The sequence below is a fragment of the Tupaia chinensis genome, unplaced genomic scaffold (genome assembly GCF_000334495.1).
Source record: "Tupaia chinensis unplaced genomic scaffold, TupChi_1.0 Scaffold143728_1, whole genome shotgun sequence".
Classification (NCBI taxonomy): domain Eukaryota; kingdom Metazoa; phylum Chordata; class Mammalia; order Scandentia; family Tupaiidae; genus Tupaia; species Tupaia belangeri.
Genome location: NW_006203577.1, coordinates 1,747,968 through 1,755,408, shown reverse-complemented (window position 1 = coordinate 1,755,408; position 7,441 = coordinate 1,747,968). Strand labels below are relative to the sequence as shown.

The window sequence follows — 7,441 nt, the reverse complement described above, 5'->3', positions numbered from 1 at the left end:
CCTCCTAATGTATTTTCTAGGGTTCCTGAAATATAAAGTCCATTTGCATTGTAATGGCCCAGAGTAAGGAGTAAGTCTTCAGACTTTGGTTATGACAATGACCAACATGGACCATGAGTGAGGGCAATTTGACCTCTAGGACTCTCACTTAAAGGAAAAATAAGGTTTTCACTTCAATATATAAGATGTTTTATGGGCTGGAAACTGCTGGTTGTGAGCTCAAAGACTCCAGGCTGATTGGTTCCAGACACCTGAAGAGGAATTTGATTATCTAAGGCCTCACCAATCAAGAATGCCCACGAGATGATCACGCCCTCTTGAACCAATCACTGAATTGATCATGCGCCTAGGACCTCTGCCCCTAATTTTGTCCTTAAAAGAGGCATGTGGAGAACATCTCGGGGAGACCAGGTCTCTTCAGCATGAGCTGCCCGCTCTCCTTGCTTTGCACTTTGTAATAAAGCTGTACTTTCCTTCACCACACCGTGTGCCTATGGCTTGGTTTTATAACGCTTGGGCGAGAGAACCTGATTTGAGTTCGGTAACACTAACAATGATCAACATACATGACCTAGGTATAAAAACTATAAAACTCACAGAATGCACTGCTGGAGCTTTTTGGGCCATTGTTTCCCTGTCAGTTCAGGCTGGCTCCTATGTCTCAGGAGAGTGTACTTTCACTTTTACTTAATAAACTACCTTTTTCTTTCACTATTGGTGTGTTTCCTTCACTTCTTTGTTTGAAACACCAAGAACCCGGATATCATCACAGAAACCATCCTGCAGCAATGGTAGGGTCTAACGAAAGACACTGAACTTTCCTCTGGTTGGGATGTGGAGTCATTGGAGCGTGTTGAGCAGAAAAGTAACATGATCTTGAAATCAAGCAGGCACCCCCTAAGAGGAATGTGTCCTCAATTTCCCCTTCCGTTAAAGAAAAAGTAAGAATTTCCCAAACTGAAAATCAGTAAGGACTGAACTAAAAATAGTGTATTTTCTAAGGTCCTTGGAATACAAGGTCCATTTACATTGTAATGGCCCAGAGTAAGGGGTAAGACTTCAGACTTTGGTTATGATAATGAAAACAACATTGGCCATGAATGAGGGCCATTTGACCTCTAAAACTCTCATTTAAAGGAAAGATAAGGTTTTCATTTCAATATGTAAGATGTTTTGTAGGATGGAAACTGTTGGCTGTGAGCGCAAAGACCCCAGGCTGAATGACTCCTGAAATCTCAACATAAATTTGATTACCTAAAGCCTCCCCAATCAAGAATGTGCCTGAGATGATCATGTCCTCTTGAAACAATCGCTGAACTGATTATGTGCCTGGGACCTCTGCCCCTAATGTTTTGTCTCTAGAAACGCAGGTGGGGAACACCGAGAGACCGGATCTTTTCAGCATGAGCTGCCTGCTCTCCTTGCTTTGCGCTTTGCAATATAGTTGTACTTTCCTTCACCACACCGTGTGCCTAGGTTTGGTTTCACAGCACTTGGGCGGGTAAACCTGATTTGAGTTCAGTAACAATCTCAAATTCTGCAGGTTAATTCAGGCCATTGTGTTCAAAACAGACTGCCAGGAACAACACAGAAGTAGAAAGACCAGCAAGAGACCTATTGAGATAATCCAGAGGGTAGACATGGTGACTTGGACCAGCATGGGAGTGGTGTTTGTGAAAAGTGGTTGGATTCAGTTTATGTTTTGATGGCAAAACCAAAGGATTTGCTAATGGATTGAATATGATGTATAAGAGAAAGGAAGGTATATAGAAAGATTCTAAGTTTTTCAGCTTGAACAACTGTGTAGGTGAAAAGTCAACTGACGTTACCTGAAATAAGGGTGAGTAGAAAGTGTTAGGTTTGATTTGGGAGCGGTGGCGAAGTCAGAAGTGGCAAAGGCAAAAATACCAGAGTCAGGCTTTGGGGTTTAATAAAACCAGCATAATTTATTCTGTGCTCTCGGTGAGGTCCCTCAGTCTGGTCAGAGGCGGAGGGAGTCACACCCAGGGTGGGTGCTGCTTATTCTTAAAGGGCCGTTGTCCAATAGGTAGTCACCACGGGTCCTTGTCTGGCCAATGAAGTTCGCTGTTTCTGTTCAACTTTGGCAGGTGCGCCAAATGCTGAAGGGCAGGAAAGTCTGTTGGTGATGGCGGGCCAGGAGTGGACAACAGGAAAGTTCTTGCTGGCAGGAATATTTCCTTTCCCTTCCCCCAGACCTTACAGAAAGACCAGGAATTGGGGGCTGGCAGGTGGTGTGGTAGTTAAGGGTGTTGGACTCCCACATGGCTAATCTTAGTTAGAGTCCTGGACCTAGCAGCTTGCTTTCTCACTCTCCCTCTTTCTCTCTCTCACTCTGTCCCTCTCTGGTGAAATTAAAATGAATGAATAAATAAATAAAAGTTAAATTAAAAAATATTACTAAAAAAACAGAAAGGACTAGGAATTGTTTGATAAGTCAAGGGCAATTTTTCTACTTCCTTCTTATTATGGGAAGTGAAGGAGTTAAGACTTAGAAAAAGTGGAGAAATAATTTAGCCAATTAGAATGAAAATGGCAGTCCAAGAATAGGTGAAAGCCTATAATGCAAAAATATAACGGTAGATCATGGACCCACCCTGCCAGTTCACTAGAGGCAGGCAGAGGGGGTGGGTGAGTTGAGGAGTAGGGAGAAGAAACAAAAGAAGTTGAGGCAGCTCAAGTCTTGCATCTGGCTGTTGTTAAGATTCTACCATTGGGGCCACAGGAGGGTGCAGCAGGTTAAAAATAGGCGATGGACAGCACCATTTTTGTTACAGTTATAAATGTACCAGGTAAAGAGCAGGCAAGGATTTCAATACAGATAATTCAGGCAAAAAGAGAACATTAAGTTCTTTTTTTTTTTTTTAGAGGTTTTCCCTAGAGGGCACATGCGCTCTCCAGAAAGACAGAAGACAGAGAGATAGAAAGCGAGAAATCACCCCCCAGGGGGGATGGCCACACCACAGTCCCTTCTCCTCCATTCTCCTCTTGGGATCTTGGGCATGCACGCACACACGCCTGGCGTGAGTTTGAGCCGCCGGGTAAAGGACTTGAACCGCGGTCAACTACGTGGGAGTCCAGCGACATAGCCATTATGCCAACTGCTGGTCCCGAGAACATTAAGTTCTTGGTATAAGGATAAAGAGGGAATGAAATTGACTTCATAGCTTATGAAAAAGAATAGGTTTAAACATATCCATGAAGCATGAAGGGCAATACACACACACACACACACACATAATCTTTCTTTTTTGCTTACTCTCCATCCAAACTTTTTTTTTTTATCAGAAAATATGTACACTCACCAGAGAGATAGGGAAAGGAAAAAATGAGAAAGCATCCCCCTAAACTATGGGGTATAATCACACTGCAATCTCTTCTTCATTTCTCCCCACTTGGGGTGGGGGGTTTAGGGCATGCAAACATGTGTGCTAGGTGTGTTTCTAAAGCTGCTGGATCTGGGCCTTGGACCACCTAGTCGACCATGTGGAATCCAGCCACCTTAACTACCAGGTCATGGGCTAGCTCCATCCAATCTATTTTCTAAGTTCTGTATATTCAGGTATGTATTGGATCTGTCCACTTCTATTGGTTTCCACTGCTATGCTCTGTTCTGGGTTACTAAGATATCGTCTCTTTACTATTCCAACAGCTTTCCAAATGTCTCTCCACTGTATCATTGTTTCCTTTTAATCTATTTCCCATACAGATATAACAGAGTTTATTAAAATGTCTATCAGACATATTCCTTTTTTCTTTTTAAAATAAAATTTTTTTTTTTAGTTTTTTGCTGTAGGACACAAGTGCTCACTAGAGAAAGAGAGAGGGAAAGTGAGAAAGCACCCCCAAGGGAGATGTCCACACTGCAATCACCAATCACTTCTCCTCCATTCTCCTCTTGAGATTTTGGGCATTGACACATACACACCCAGCATGATTTTCAAGTCACTAAGTCTGGGACTCAGACTGTGATTGACAATGTGGGAGTCCAGTGCCTCAACCACCATGCCACTTGCTGGTCCTCTTTTCTCTTTTTATTTTTTTTTCCCCAATCATGATTTCTGGTTTACATATAATTGTTGTACATCTTCATGGGGTACAGTATGGTTTTTCAAAGCATGTATGCAGTGTGTAATAATCAAATCAAGGTTATAAACATATTCTCCCTATTCAACTTTGAACATTACACTGTGTTATGCTATTTCATCATAGTTTCACAGAGGTTTTGTTTTGTTTCATTTTGTTTTGTTTTTGGAAGTATATACTCAATTGTCAATGACATTTTTATTGTGATGCACCATTGTCATACACCATTCTATAAAGTGTTTCACTTTTTTTCATTCTTTTGTCTGTTATCATTTTGTCCTAAATCTTCCACAGTCATCCTCACTCCCATTGCTGTGCAGTTTCTGATTTCTGCAATTACTCTCTCTACTTCTATGCCATTAAGTCTTTCAGTTTCCACTATAGAGTGAAGACATTCAATATATGTTAAGTAGGGACATACAATATTTGTCTTTCATAACCTGTCTTATTTTACTTAGCATTATATCTTCTAGGTTCATCCATTTGGAGTCAAATGACAATATGATTGTTCTTTATGACTGAGTAGTATTCTATTATGTTTATGTGCCACATTTTTTTTTGAGAGAGATATTTTTGCTATAGGGCACATGCACTCTCCAGAGAGACAGAGAGACAGAAAGTGAGATATGACCTCCCAGAAGGGAGATGGCCACGCCTCAAACCCTTCTCCTCCATTCTCTTCTTGGGATCTTGGGCATGCACATACATGCGCCTGGTGTGAGTTTTAAGCTGCTGAGTCTGGTACTCGAACCACAGTTGACTACATGGGAGCCTAGTGACATAACCATTATGCCATATGCTGGTCCATGCCACATTTTCTGAATCCATTCGTCAGTTGTTAGACACTTAGGTTACCTAGGTTAATTCCATATCTTAGCTATTCTGAATAATTTTGGTATGAAGGCGTAATAGCTTTGTAAAACAAGTTTAGGATATTTTGAATATTTGAATATTTTGAAATAGTTTGCGGAGAATGGGTGTTAATTGGTGTTAATTCTAAAAAGTTTATAAAATTTAGCAGCAAAGCCTTCTGGACCTAGACTTTTCTTGGTTGAGAGGCTATTTATTACCACTTCAATCTCATTTCTTGCTATTGATCTATTCAGCCTTTCTTTTCTTTTTGGATCAGTTTAAGTATACTGTGTGTGTCCAGAAATTTGTTCATCTCATTTAGGTTTTCCAGTTTGTTAGAAAAAGTCACTTCCAGTATTTCCTAATGACCCTTTGTATTTCTGTGATAGCTGTTGTAATTTCTCCTTTTTCTCTTTTTTAATTTTTTCTTTTTTGAGAGAGATTTTTGCTATAGGGCAAGTGCACTTGCCAGAGACATAGAGAGGGAAAGTGAGAAATCACCTCCCCACCACAGGGGAGATGGCCATACCACAATCCCTTCTCCTCCAGTCTCCTCTAAGGATTTTGGGCACACATGCACATGTGCCCAGTGTGAGTTTCAAGTTGCTGGGTCCAGGACTTGAACCACACTTGGCCATGTGGGAATCCAGTGCCTTAACCACTATGCCACCTACTAGTCCCATAATGTCCCCTTTTTCATTTCTAATTTTATTTATCTGGGTCGTCTTTCTATTTGTCTTGATTAGTCTAGATAATGGCTTGTTTTTGTTGATCCTCTCAAAAAAACATTTTATTTTGTTGGGCCAGCAGTTAGCATAATGGCTATGTTGTTGGACTCCCATGTAGTCGACCGTGTTTCGCGTCCCAGACCCGGTGGCTTAAAACTCACTCCGGGTGCATGTGTGTGCATGCCCAAGATCCCAGGAGGAGAACAGAGGAGAAGGGATTGCAGCGTGGCCATCCCCCCTGGGGGGTGATTTCTCTCTTTCTATCTCTGTCTCTCTCTGTCTGTCTGGTGAGCACACACACCCTATAGCAAAAACCTCTCAAAAAAAATTTGATTTTGTTGAATTTTTATATTGCTCTTCTGTTCTCTGTTTCATTTATTTCTATTCTGGTCCTCACTATTTCTTTTCTTTTCTTCTGAGTTTGACTTGGCTTTGCTTTTCTGATTCCTGAGATGCATTGTTATGTTCACTTATTATCTTTCTGGGTTTTTGTTTGTCTGTTTTTAAGTCTTGTGAGTACTAACTGCTATAAACTTTCCTCTTAGTACTGTTTTCACTGAATCTCAAAGATCTGCAAGTGTCATTTGTTTTTTTATCATTTGTCAGAAATTTTCCTCCTTTCTTTTTTTTTTTTTTTCTTAATTGCCAGAGGACTCATATACATGCCAGAGAGAGAGATAGAGAAACAAAGAAACATAGAGAGGAAGAAAATATCCCACATGGGCATGGTCACACTGCAATTCCTCCTTCATTTCTCTATCCTGCTGGGATTTGAGGCTGCGCACATGTGTGCCCAAACCCAGACATTGCTAATATCTGGAATATTCTCCTTTAAATTCTTCAATGGTTTCCTATTTCACTTCAAATAAATTATAATGATAAAAATAGCACCCATAGGTCCAGAAGGTGGCATGGTGGTTAAGATGCTGGATCCCACATGGCTGACGGCATGGTACAAGTCCTAGACCCAGTGGCTTGAAAATCATGCTACATGCCTAAAATCTGGAGAGGAGACTGGAGAACAGATTGCAGTATGGCCATCCCCTCTGGGAGGTGGTGAGGGGCAGGGGATTTCTCACTTTCAGTCTATTTCTCTGGCAAGTACATGCACCCTATAGCAAAAAGTGGGAGGGGAAGAAAGCACCCACAGTTCACATACTATGTGACAGGCACTACACTAACAGCATTACACATATTCACTTATTTAATATTCAATCCTACAAGGCAGGTACTGGTATTACAATTTGCCTTTACAAGGTAAGGGAACTAAAACACTAAGATCATTTGTGCAAAAGGCCTCTCTTAACCTGGTGCAATGGTTCAAATGTCCTCCACAATTCATATGCTGAGATTTGGATGTGATGAGACTAAGAAGGTGAAAATGGAATCCTACCATGATTTTGAAAGGTAGGGCATTTGGGAGGAGTTTAAGGCTAAGGTTAGCATGGTATAGCCCCACGATTAACCCTACTGGTTTGTAAGGAGAGAGAACAAGAGCAGAACAGAGACACAAAGACATGGATGCATATGCTCCTGTCCTCCACCATGTGGTGACACGGCCAGAAGACTCTCACCAGTGTGGTCCCTGGACCTCAGATCTCTAAAGTATGAGTTGAGTTGAATAAATTTCTATTCATATAAATTACCCACACAAGGTTATTACCTGTAACTAGCAATAGAATGGACTAGAATTTTGGTTTTCTCAAAAAGCAAAACCTGCAGTACACACATATATACCACTCCCCTAAAAGAGAATG

The 7,441-nt window shown here is 41.2% G+C and overlaps 1 pseudogene; it reads left to right on the top strand.

Annotated features, from left to right (window-relative positions):
* Positions 1–2,770: 2,770 nt before the first annotated feature.
* The window catches only part of LOC102502501 (histidine triad nucleotide-binding protein 1 pseudogene), a 63,216-nt pseudogene continuing 58,545 nt past the window's right edge, over positions 2,771–7,441 (top strand).